This window comes from Danio rerio, chromosome 12 (genome assembly GCF_052040795.2).
Source record: "Danio rerio strain M-AB ecotype USA chromosome 12, GRCz13ab, whole genome shotgun sequence".
Taxonomy (NCBI): domain Eukaryota; kingdom Metazoa; phylum Chordata; class Actinopteri; order Cypriniformes; family Danionidae; genus Danio; species Danio rerio.
Genome location: NC_141032.1, coordinates 41,832,417 through 41,845,619, shown reverse-complemented (window position 1 = coordinate 41,845,619; position 13,203 = coordinate 41,832,417). Strand labels below are relative to the sequence as shown.

Sequence of the window (13,203 nt, the reverse complement as noted above, 5' to 3'; positions counted from 1 at the left end):
TAACAACATCAATAATGCACATTTCAGAAGTGTTGTTATTATTTTTGATATTTTGTTAAATAATTTATTTATTATTATTATTATTATTATTATTATTATTATTATTATTATTATTTGGGATGCTCCTATTGGGATTTTTGCAGCCGCACAGACTACCGATTTCTTGTCATGATGATCTGCCGATGCCTAGTACCGATTCTGATTCTTCAAACTTTTCTGAACATTTTCTCTCCAAGTATGACACCCTCTGAAACATGACATCTTTAATCTCCATTTAGGTGTAAACATGTCATAGTCAGAAGCCGCAGCAAATAATAAATAGCCCAGATGTTTATTGTTATAAGCAAATTACAAGGTTATATTATTAAAAATAGCATTTTAAGTTTTTTTTCAAAAATGTTTCTAATATTTTCAGGCAGGTTTTAGTGAACTTGCAATATTGTCAAAAAACAAAAAGGCCTAAATAAACACAAGGTCATTTAAATATTTTGCTTATATTCAACTAACACAAACACTTGTGATTGGTTTATGAGATCGGCCAGATCAGCGATAATTAAATGAGTCATTAAATGTAATTAATAATGGTTATTATTATTATTATTATTATTATTATTATTATTATTATTATTATTATTATTATTATTAATATAATTATCCATTCCAAAAATATTGATAATAATAATAATAATAACAACAATAATAATAATAATAATAATAATAATATTGCACAGAAACATTATTGTTGTAAACATTTTAATAATAATAATAATAATAATAATAATATTGCACAGAAACATTATTGTTGTTAAACATTTTCATAATAATAATAATAATAATAATAATTATTATTATTATTATTATTATTATTATTATTATCAATTCCTATAATAATAATAATATTGCACAGGAACATTATTGTTGTTTAACATTTTCATAATAATAGTAATAATAATAATAATTATGTAATGATATAATATAATATGTAATAATAATTATGTAATGATAAAAATAAGCAAATGTCGTCAAGCTTGTCGTCAGTATAAGCACTTCAGTACTCATGTCAATTTGCTGTGCATGTCTGCTACTTTTAAAACCCGATGAGATAGCTCTGCTATAATAAATGCTCATTATTCTTGTTTTTCACCCAACCAAACTGCTTCACAACTCCTTGTACCACCACAACGGTATTTACTCTGCATCCACAGTATGCAGCATAACACAAAAGCAAATGAAAAATGTCAACTTCAGTTGAGGGAGCGTGATAGTGAAATCTTTGAGTTTTTTAGAATGAGGAGTCCACAGAATGATCAATCGACGTGCACTTTTCTGAAAAAGATGTGACTCAAGGTGATGTATGGCTCTGTTTTTTTTTTATTTTTTTTAGGGTAAACAGTTATGTGGTTTGAGTGGCAGTAGTGCTCACGGCTTATCTCTCACTTTGAACTCTTGCTTATTTATTCTGAAACATAAGCGTCAACTCGGTGAGTCATTGCTGTGCTTTCTTATGCGGAAAAACAGCGGTAATTGATCGTTACCACGCGTGGATCCGCCATTCACCGACGGTTTTAGCAACAGTCCCCGCCGAGTAAAATGCTTCTTGCCGTCCTCTGAAATCCTCAATGACCTTTCCAAAGCCTGTCAATTACAGGAAACCAATTAACATATTGTACTCAGTCCAGTTATTTTCTTCTTCTCACTTTCACTCCTTCTTCCCGTTTCTTTCTGTCTCTTGGGTAACTGCTGGGGAGACTCGAGCTTCGCAAATTAGTGGTGTGAGCTGGAGGACTCAATTACCTGGAAAAGGTCTCGTCCATGACACTGCTGTTCACAGCCCGCAGAGGAAAGCGGGGATCGGCGCTGAGAGGGAGCAGTTGGGTGAGAGAGGAAGATAAAAAGGAGATGGACTGATGATAGGGGGTGAGAGAGGAAGTGGACGAGGAAGAAAGGGAAAGAGAAGGGGAGCAGGTGATTTGATGTGGAGTGCTGTGGTTTACTTTGCGCCACTGCCAAAAAATACGAGTGGGCATCGTGGGTAACTGCTTTACAAACTGGCTGCTGTCCATGGTGCTTTATTTGAGTTTCAGTCATATTCAGTATGCATCTGTAAGATTTAAAGTGAACAGTGAACACATTTCTAGCAGAATTAAAATGACTACATGTAGATGTGTTGTGGTTGTTTACATGGGTATGACGTAGGTATTACAACTTTGAGGTGATTTATGAGGACATGTATTGTGTCCTTGTAATTTGCAATTGTTAAAAATCATACTTTACAGGATCTCTTCACATTATCAGTTGGTCATAGGTTTCCTAAATGCATTAATTCAATTGAGAGTCATCGTACGCCACAAAACTATATATACACTATCCGGCCACTTTATTAGGTACACCTCACTAGTACCTTGTTGGACCCCCGTTTTGCCTTCAGAACTGCCTTAAACGTCTGTGGCATAGATTCAACAAGATACTGGAAATATTCCTTGGAGAAATCAGTTCATATTGACATGATAACATCTTGCAGATTTGTTGGCTGCACATCCATGATTTGAATCTCTCGTTCCACCACATCCCAAATGTGCTTTATTGGATTGGTACAGTAAGGTATAGTACAGGTCACCTTTAGGGTTGCGTTTCCACTGCTAAAAGGGTACCAATGGTACTCTTTTGGTGGGCGTGGTGTACGACAAAGTTTCAGACAACGTCATTTTCGCTAGAAGATATGTCTACAGTAAAGCTGTATGGGTCGTTCACATATCATATGAGAAGCACTTCTCACAAAACTGATGCTTTATACACATACGTACTTCTGTATAAAGGTTTATTACTTATTTTTCTATGAACATAATGTGATTATAACTGTAGATCAATGACAGTGCGAAATAACCCACTGTAACATCTGCAATTATATGAAATAAATAAATAAATGCAACATATATCAACACATGCAGACCCTTACAGTCCCCAATATCTTACCACTAACAGAAAAAAACTACACACAGCAGACATTTAGTCCTTATTTAGGTTCAAAAACAGCACAAAATTTAGCCCACAGTCAGAGCAAACCTCTCATCTGTGTCTGTAATCTTCAGCAGCACGTGTACCCTCTTGTTAGAAATTAATCCCATCATTCCGAGTTCATAATAATCCAGAAGGTGATGATAATAGTTAAACATGGCAGTTCGTTTATGTTTTAGGTTGCAGACGCATCATTTGCTGCTGTTGTTTCCCTCTTCTCCTTTGTTTGTTTTTTAACGCTTTACTCTCGTTTTTGTTCCTTTCTGACAGGATCGGATATCAAAGCGATTTAATGATCACGAGCAGGTTTTTAATATGAGCTCAGAAAGTTTGTTATTTCAAATTATATTTTATATATTTATATATTTATGTATTATATATTTCAAATATAGACGAGAACGCGAGGTCTCTGGACAAAGTGAAACCGCTTACACTTAGACGGGCTCGTAAAACAACAACAGGGCACAGCAGATTTTGTTCTTTTTGGCTTTGTGGCTGTTCATCAAGACGACGACGAAGGTTTGTTTGAGTTTAGGTCGACCATGGCTCGTTATTATATGTATTTATTATTACAGTGTAATGTCTCAGCTGTGTATTTAAAACATGGCTGTTTCTTTGTTTTCATTCTGGCTTGTTGCGCGAGCATCTCTGTAAACCAATAGCATTCAGCTGTGCGTCTAGCTCTGCCTTCTGGTACACTTGGTACCCTTGCCGAAAAAGTGGTGCAGTTTGCTTTGGTACACCTTTTGACAGTGGAAACGGCCATAAAAACGTATCATACCATATTGTACCACTCAGTGTAAATGGGTCATTATTTTGGCACACATTTTGGGACAATGCTTTGGAATAACTCAACAATACTCTGTTGGCAAATTGGCTACCCTTGTGTTATGTTTGAGGGTATTTTTACTCCATTGACTTCCATTATAATGATTTTATACTCTATATAAAAGCTAGAAACTCAGCTGTTTTGCACTGTAACTGATGATCCACAGTAAAAAAAAATACAAATTGCATCTCTTCCCAACCGGGCAAACCACCAGCAATCAAGAATACATGATCATTTGGTGTGATTTTGTTCAGTCAAAAATGTGGTTATGATGGAAGTCAATGGGGCAAATACAGCCATGAATATAACAAAGGGTTAGTTAATTTGAACAGTACACAAGGGTTAAATACATGTATTCATTATATTCAGTTAAACGGTTGAGAGAGGGGAGGATATAAAAAGAAGATGGACAGATAGAAGTGAAAGAGTGAAAGTGGAGTAAAAAAGAGAAAGAAAAAAAGCAGGTGATTTGATGTGGAAGTGGTGTGGTTTGCTTTGCGGCTCTGCCAAAAAACACGAGCAGAACTTTTGGTCGCTGTCCATGGTGCTGAACTGCTTAACAAACCACTGGCTGCTGTCCATGGTGCTGAAACCCTTGTGTCAAGCATGTGCCAATGTCTGCAATGATTAAAGGGCCATCTGCTCCGGGCTGGATGAATTATGACTGAGAGGAAAGTCCCTTCTATAACGTTTGATATGCATAATTGCTTCCGTTGTCGCTTGTCTATGCACTTCGCGGTGGATTTTCGGATGTCGCTGACTTAACCGGTCCATTAGGTGTTATTTTGAGTTCATTGTTGGAGCTTACCTTGGACGGTTAATTCATCTGTCTCCTTTTCTCGTTTTATTTATTGTCTCGCAGTAGCCGTATTAGTGTTCTCTTCATGTCCCCATTCACACATGTCATCCTATATTATTGCAATAATTTTTTCATTCCTCTGAGTGTGACCAGTGTAATAACAGTGTTAATGACCTCTGCGAAGTGAGCTGAACCCAAGTGCGCATGTTGAGATTATGGGGACGAGTGTTTTATGTGTGGGAATGAATGGGTGTTATTGTGGTTTTAAATGGCTTTCGTTTTGATGAATACAGATATGTGTGTGTAGTTGTAGTTGTGTATGCTCTCTTTATGCCTCCCAATTGCATTTGTGCTGTGCTTTTACAAGTTCAAAGAGATTTGATTAATTGAAATGTTATTTTTTTTATTTTATTTTTTGTCAATCATAATGATAATAATGACTTTGGATGATAATAATGTAAATAGTAAGTGATGTCTCTTAGTAAAGTAATTTTGTGCATTCATAAACTACATTTATGAAATAGAGTTATAGTTTTATTAATCCACATCAAATATTGATGACAATAAATATGTACATACACACTCACTGGCCAATTTATTAAGTGCACCTTATTGGTACTGGGTTGGACTCCCTTTTGCTTTCAGAATGCCATGATACCATCACACAGCTGCAGATTTGTCGGCTACACATCTATGATGCGAATCTCCCGTTCCACCACATCCCAAAGGTGCTCTATAGGATTGAGATCTGGTGACTGGAGGCCATTTGAGTAAGTAAACTCATTGCCATGTTCAAGAAACCAGTCTGAGATGATTTACGCTTTGTCATGGAAGTTGCCATCAGAAGATGGGTACACTGTGGTCATAAATGGATGGACATGGTCAGCAATAATACTCAGGCTGTGGCATTGACACAATGCTCAAAAGGTACTAATGGGCCCAAAGTGTGCCAGGAAAATATTCCCCAAACTGTAAGACCACCTCCACCAGCTTGAATCATTGATATGAGGAAGGATTGATCCATGCTTTCATGTTGTTGACGCCAAATTCTGACCCTACCATCTGAATGTTGCAGCAGAAATTGAGACTCATCAGACCAGTCAACATTTTTCCAATCTTCTATTGTCCAATTTTGGTGACAGGAGTGGCACCCAGTGTGGTCTTCTGCTGCTTTAGCCCGTTTGCCTCAAGGTTGGACATGTTGTGGGTTCAGAGATGCTCTTCTGTTTTTCGATTTTTCTGACCATTTTCTAAACCCTGGAGGTGGTTGTGCGTGGAAATCTCAGTAGATAAGCAGTTTCTGAAATACTCAGCAGATCTTCTTGATCATGTCTAAATGACTTAAGTTGCTGCCATGTGACTTTATGTGACCTAATAAAGTGGCCAGTGAGTGTATACGGTATATTACTTGTATTTAATATAGGATGTGTATTAGCTTTAGATTTATTAGAATTAATAATGGTACTAATAAATAAATAATTTGCATTAATGTATATTTTGTTAAACTAAATGTAATTTTAAAGGTTTTATTATTATTAATATTTTATTTCATTCATATTAAGTTTTATTGATTGATTTTTTTTTCGGATGTTTGTTCATTTATTTATTTAGAAGTCTTCATTTTATTATTCAAAATGTATTGGTAATGAGCTAAAATAAAAATAAATAATTAAACATTCTGATTTGTTTAATTTATTCTCATCAAAGTCAGTTCATTCATTTATTTTCTTTTCGCCTTAGTCCCTTTATTAATCTAGGGTCGCTCAAGCGGGATGAACCGCCCACTTAGCCAGCATATGTTTTATGCCCTTCCAGCTACAACCTATCAATGGGAAACATCCATACACTCTCATTCACACACGCACACACTAGGGACAATTTAGCTTACCCAATTCACCTATAGCGCATGTCTCTGGTCTTGTGGGGAAAAGTCAGAGTACCCGGAGCAAACCTAGGTGAACATGGGGAGAACATGCAAACTCCACACAGAAACTTCTTGCTGTGAGGCGATCGTGCTACCCACTGTGTCCCCTTGACACCCTATTTCCATCAAAGTAACAAAAGTTATTCTAGTTTAATGGTTACTATAATAATGAAGCAGCATTAAAATAATAAAATTTTTAAAACTAAACGTGAAGAACACTGGCAAATATTATATAAAATTATTAAAATGTATACTGCACACTGTTTAAAGTGTTAAACTTGTCAAAGTACTTCAAGAACAAGAAAATGTTTTAAAGTGCTACTGGATTTTAATAGTTCTGTTTTTTTTCCCAAAACATGAACATGACCTTAACACTAAACATGTATAACACTAAATATATATATATATATATATATTTTTTTTTTTTTTTTTGCAGTGCCAGGAGGACAAAAAAAATGAGTAAATGAAGCACCTTTCACATGGAGTTCCTAAATGACGTGCTGTGTTTTAGTAGGCCAGTTCCCTGTAGATCAGCACCAGAGTCTGTCCGCCCTCTTCATGCTCTCTGTTCCTCTAAGTGCTTTCCATTTTCTGACACTGATCGATGGAGAACAGTCATAAACTCTCCCACTGGACGACTTCTTCACTCATAATGGCAAACGCCAGGACAGTGTTTTCCTGTCATTTTGTCACACATAAATCTGCTGCTTGTAGTCGAGTGCTTCTTCAGCTGCGGACACTTTCGGCCTTGTGGACACATTTTTCACTCTTTGACTCGTTTATTTAATTTGTCTGCTAAAAGTCTCCAACAGTGGACTGACGTGCCTCGCAGGATAATTCTGTCATTTTTGTCATTTCGTTGTGAAAGTCATGAACATTTTTTTAAATGTATTTATTTATTTACTTTTAATTTGTAATTTTTCTTTTTTATTCATATATATATATATATATATATATATATATATATATATATATACACACACACACACACACACACACACACACACACACACACACACACACACACACACACACACACATATTTATTATTTATTTATTTATTTTTGCTCTAGTGTGTCATTTCTATCTCATTGCAGGATACATATTGTGCTTTAAGGACTTTAGCTATTACCATTTTACTTTAAAAATTAAGAAAAAAAATAGAAAGTTTGTTATTTATGAAATTATTGTTTACAATTAAAAAAATAAACAAATAAATAAATAAAAATAACAACAATTTATTTTTTTTTTTTATCTTTTAGATTCTATGGGTCATATCCATGTAATGGAACCTCCTCCCAAAATGTTCAAAGGTAAAAGTCATACTGTATGTACAGAAATACAAAGTAATTAAAAAAATAAACATAAGTTTATCTCTTTAGCCAGCAGATAGCTCTCTGCGACTCTGACATGATCACCCACAGAAGCTAAGCAGGGCTGCACCCGGTCAGTACTGGAATGGGAGACCACATGGAAAAGCTAGGTTGCTGCCAGAAGTGCTATTTGTGTGACCAAGGGGCGCTCAACCTGCATTCTGCGTGGGACCTAACGCCCCAGTATATTGATGAGGACTCCTTACTGCCTGGTGAGCTGGTGAGGTGAATTTGCCCTCAAATTTGTCCATCATGGCCTCCTAACCATCCCCATACCATAATTAGCTTCATCACTCTGTCTCCTCTCCACCAATCAGCTGGTGTGTGGGGTAAAGTCATTATAAGAGACACAACCGGCCGGAAGTGCGCTATACACATCAATTTAGGAGCATTTTTTTATGACACTTTATATAAATAATTCATATTTTTGCAGTACTGTGACGGTAGGGTCTAGGGTTATGGTAGGGGTAGTTGTTAAAAAATACAATTTATTGTGTAATTTAATAAATAACAATAAGCAAATAATACTTGGTACAACAATTGTTTTATGTTACTGTGGCGGTTGGGTTTAGGGTTGGGGTGGGGGTAGACGTTAATAAAATACAAATAATGGGAAATTTAATAAATAATATAAGTCATTTTCGTTAACTTCCAGCCGCAGCAATATCTGATCTAGCAACAACTATTTTGTGGTGTGTTGTTTGGCGCAATCATCGCGCCATCCAAAAAATGTGTAAAGCGCTTTGAGTGTCCAGAATATTACTATATAAGTATAAAGAATTATTACTATTATTATTATTATTATTATTATTAGAATGGGGGGGGGGGGTAAGTTTACTAAAAACACATTAACAGAATATAATAAAATATAGGTTTTACTCAAACTCATAAATATAAATAACTTTAAATCAAATATTCATAGAAACTTAAAAAGAAACGTACTTAACACTCTTGTTTTTTTACATGGGTGCATAGGTATGTTGTGAAGAGACAATTTAAATAGTGGAAAAATATTCTACAAGTTGAATCATTCAATTTTTATGATTTGTTTATTTAAATCTATTTTGATTATTCAATTTATTGTGTTTTTTATTCATGAGTTTGTTTTAATCAGATGTCTTTATTTAAATCATATTTAGTTGCGTTTTTTAATCAATTTAAATAGCATTTTTTTTAGCTCATTAACAGTGATGTAAAGTAACAAATTACAAATAATCAAATTACTGCAATTGAGTAGTTTTTTTCTCAGGAATTGTAAAGTATTAAGTAGTTTTAAAAATGTGTACTTTTACTTAACTTTGAAGACATTTTTATCGCTGTATTGGTACTTTTACTCCACTTCTTCAATCTGTAGTCACTACTTTTTCTTAAGTTCGGGGATTCCTGTCCAATCAAATCAGGCATAGACGGTAAATTGTATCATAAATAACTACCTCAAGACATGGGTACTTTATAATTGCAGCAAACTGTTTAGAAGCATTAAAAGTTTCCAAGTAGATGTCCAAAATATCTACACATATTGACCCAGAGACTGTTTAGATGCATGTCACTGAAGAGAAGACAGATTACTGTAAGATGACCGAAATGCCCTTAAACATCCAGCAGGCACAAGACCTTGTACCTCAACATCATGGGGACGTTGCATTTTGTTTGGAAATGAAAATTGACTCAGAACCCATCGTCAGTGTCCAACATCCAACTTTAAATCAACCAAATTTCAACATCTAATTATGTTAAAGCTTGTCATTGGGCGGACGTTACCAATATGGCGTCTATCTGGATATTGGTTGCCAAACTTGATGAATAAATGTTAGTATTTGACGTCAATTCGACGTTGATTTAAGATGTTGACTCGACATTGGATTTTGATCACTGTTTAACACAACCTAAAATCAACCAAACATCAACGTCATTTGACGTCATCATTCATTAACTTATTCATTTTCTTTTTGGCTTAGTCCCTTTATTAATCTGTGGTCGCCACAGCGGAATGAACCGCCAACTAATCCAGCAAATGTTTCATCGCTGGAAAATGACATCATCATTGGACATAAAATTAAGATTTTCCTTTGAAGCAGGCTAGACATTAAATGTTGGTCACCTGACATCACAACCTAAATTCAACCTAATATTAATGTCTTATGACGTTGTGTGCCTGCTGGGCAATAACTAAACGCACTACAGAATGTTTCATTTACACTCATCCACAGATCGCGTGTAATTGCATAAGCTTTTTACAGCGTAATTCTCACTACTCTTGAGTGCTTTTGAAATGTCTAAATTATTTTTCAGTACTCTTTCCACCACTGCTCATTAGCCCACACTAGAAACATACAGGATCAGGATTACAGCATGACTACAGAATTATGATTAAGGCATTGCGTTTTTTTTTTGTGTTTTTTTTTTTGGTCAAAATAAAACAGAATGCAAAAGAAAAATGTGATGAAACAAAACAAAAGTGAAAAAGTACTAGTAAAAAAGCTCACTATTTAACTGGCTCACGCCAGCCCTGCATGCTGCTCTTCTGTAACCTACCGCCTCTACCATTTTTAGCATAAAGGAATAAACAGTTTAACAGCCAAATACTTTAGTATACAGAGTCAAAAGTCCACTTGTTCGTGTCCTGTGGAAGGGCTGCTGTGTGCTGCTTTCAACTTTAGCTGAAGCTTGGACCTCTTTTTGCTGGAGAAAATCTATTTTTCATGAATGTCAGATGAGGGCAGGTAGTCACGTTTGTTGAAGTTGAAATTTTTTTGAAGAGAATAAAGAAAGGCTGATTTCAAAAATGTTTATGTTTGTGGTCAGCAGTTTCGCCAGGGTCACAGTTTTCCTACACAATACGGCTATTTAGGGAAAGTAAAATAAATTGACAAAATTAAATAAATAACAATGGGCAGTGGTTTTGGGGGTGTTTAAATGCACCATGGCTTCCATAGAGTGAATTTGCATTTAAAGGAAAGTGAAGTAATTTAACTGATGCGTATTGATCAAGAGCAAGTGTGGAGGAAACTGTATGAGGGAGCTACATTTTTTTTTTTTGATTTATGTTTTAAACAAAAGCATATGTTTAAGCATATTTCAGAAACTGCTGATCTACTGGAATTTTTAAGACACAACCGTCTCTAGAGTTTACAGAGAATGGTCCAAAATAGAAAAGATAATATCCAGTGAGCGGCAGTTGGGGTCAGAGGAGAATGGCCAGACTGTTTTGAGCTGATAGAAAGGCTACAGTAACTCAAAAAACGGAAAACACAGAAGAGCATCTCTGAATGCACAACACGTCGAACCTTGAGGCGGATGGGCTACTGCAGCAGAAGACCACACCTGGTGCCACTCCTGTCAGCTAAGAACAGGAAACTGAGGCTACAATTTGCTCAGGCTCACCAAATGTGGATAATAGAAGATTGGAAAAACGTTGCCTGGTCTGATGAGTCTCGATTTCTGCTGCGACATTAAGATAATAAAGTTAGAATTTGCCAACAACAACATGAAAGCATGGATCCATCCTGCCTTTTATCAACAATTCAGGCTGCTGGTGGTGGTGTATTGGTGTGGGGATATTTTCTTGGCACACTTTAGACCCATTAGTACCAATTCAGCATTGTGTCAACGTCACAGCCTACCTGAGAATTGTTGCTGACCATGTCCATCCCTTTATGACCACAGTGTACCCATCTTCTGATGGCTACTTCCAGCATGTTAACATGCCATGTCATAAAGTGTGAATCATCTCAGACTGGTTTCTTGAACATGACAATGAGTTCATTGTACTCTTTACACAGTAAATTGCCTCCACAGTCTCCACATCTCAATCCAATAGAGCACCTTTGGGAGTTGGTGGAACAGGAGATTCATATCATGGATGTGCAGCTGACAAATCTGCAGCAACTGCGTGATGGTATCTTGTCAATATGGACCAAAATCTCTGAGGAATATTTCCAGTACCTTGTTGAATCTATGCCACAAAGGACTAAGGCAGTTCTGAAGGCAAAAGGGGTCCAACCCAGTACTAGGACGGTGTAACTTATAAAGTGGCCTGTTTGTTTATATATATATATATATATATATATATATATATATATATATATATATATATATATATATATATATATATATATATATATATACAGTATATATATATATACAGTATATATATATATATATATATATATATATATATATATATATATATATATATATATATATATATATATATATATATATACTGTATATATATATATATATATATATATATATATATATATATATATATATATATATATATATATATATATATATATATACAAATATACAAATATGCACATCCAGAATATTTACTGTATACTTTAATACATTTTGCTTTATTAGGAGTAAAATTATAAATTATATATATATATATATATATATATATATATATATATATATATATATATATATATATATATATATATATATATATATATATATACACCGTATATATATAAATTATATATACACCGTATATATATATATATATATATATATATATATATATATATATACTGTATGTATATATATATATATACTGTATGTGTATATATATATATATATATATATATATATATATATATATATATATATATATATATATATATATATATATACGGTGTATATATAATATATATATATATATATATATATACAATTTATAATTTTACTCCTAATAAAGCAAAATGTATTAAAGTATACAGTAAATATTCTGGATGTGCACTGCAAAATTAATTGAAACAAAATTACCCTTAATTTTTCTTAATTTTAATAACTTAAAATTCAGATAGAAACAACTTTGTTTAATAATAATAATAATAATAATAATATATTCATCTAATTATATATTATATATATATATATATATATATATATATATATATATATATATATATATATATATATATATATAAACTGTTGTAATTGAACATATTTTTTACTGTGTGTTTGTGGGAGTGTGTGTGTTACAGTAAAGAGCAGTCTAACAAAAGCTAAAACTTACTGTAACTATTGCCTCCTCGAGAACCTTAATTGTAGATTTAGGCAACTAATAATGTTAAATAGCAGAGACAGGGTTATTAAAGGTCATTTATAATCCCGCGCTCTGCTGCTTCGCAATTAATGGCGCATGAACTTCAAGTTTCCTCCCAAAACAAATAAACAGATAGATAAATAAAAATAGAACGAGGGGCCGTGAAACCTCCAAAGCGAGTCCCCGAGGAAATGTTGTGTTGGA

General features: G+C 34.1%; 1 long non-coding RNA gene across 2 annotated transcripts in view; it reads left to right on the top strand.

Annotated features, from left to right (window-relative positions):
* The window catches only part of LOC147834548 (uncharacterized), a 264,546-nt gene that overhangs the window by 173,280 nt on the left and 78,063 nt on the right, over positions 1 to 13,203 (top strand). For both annotated transcript variants that reach the window (XR_015504550.1, XR_015504543.1), the window contains 2 exons: positions 7,830 to 7,880; positions 7,950 to 8,152. This is a non-coding gene — a long non-coding RNA (uncharacterized LOC147834548). The remainder of the gene's footprint in view (positions 1 to 7,829; positions 7,881 to 7,949; positions 8,153 to 13,203) is intronic.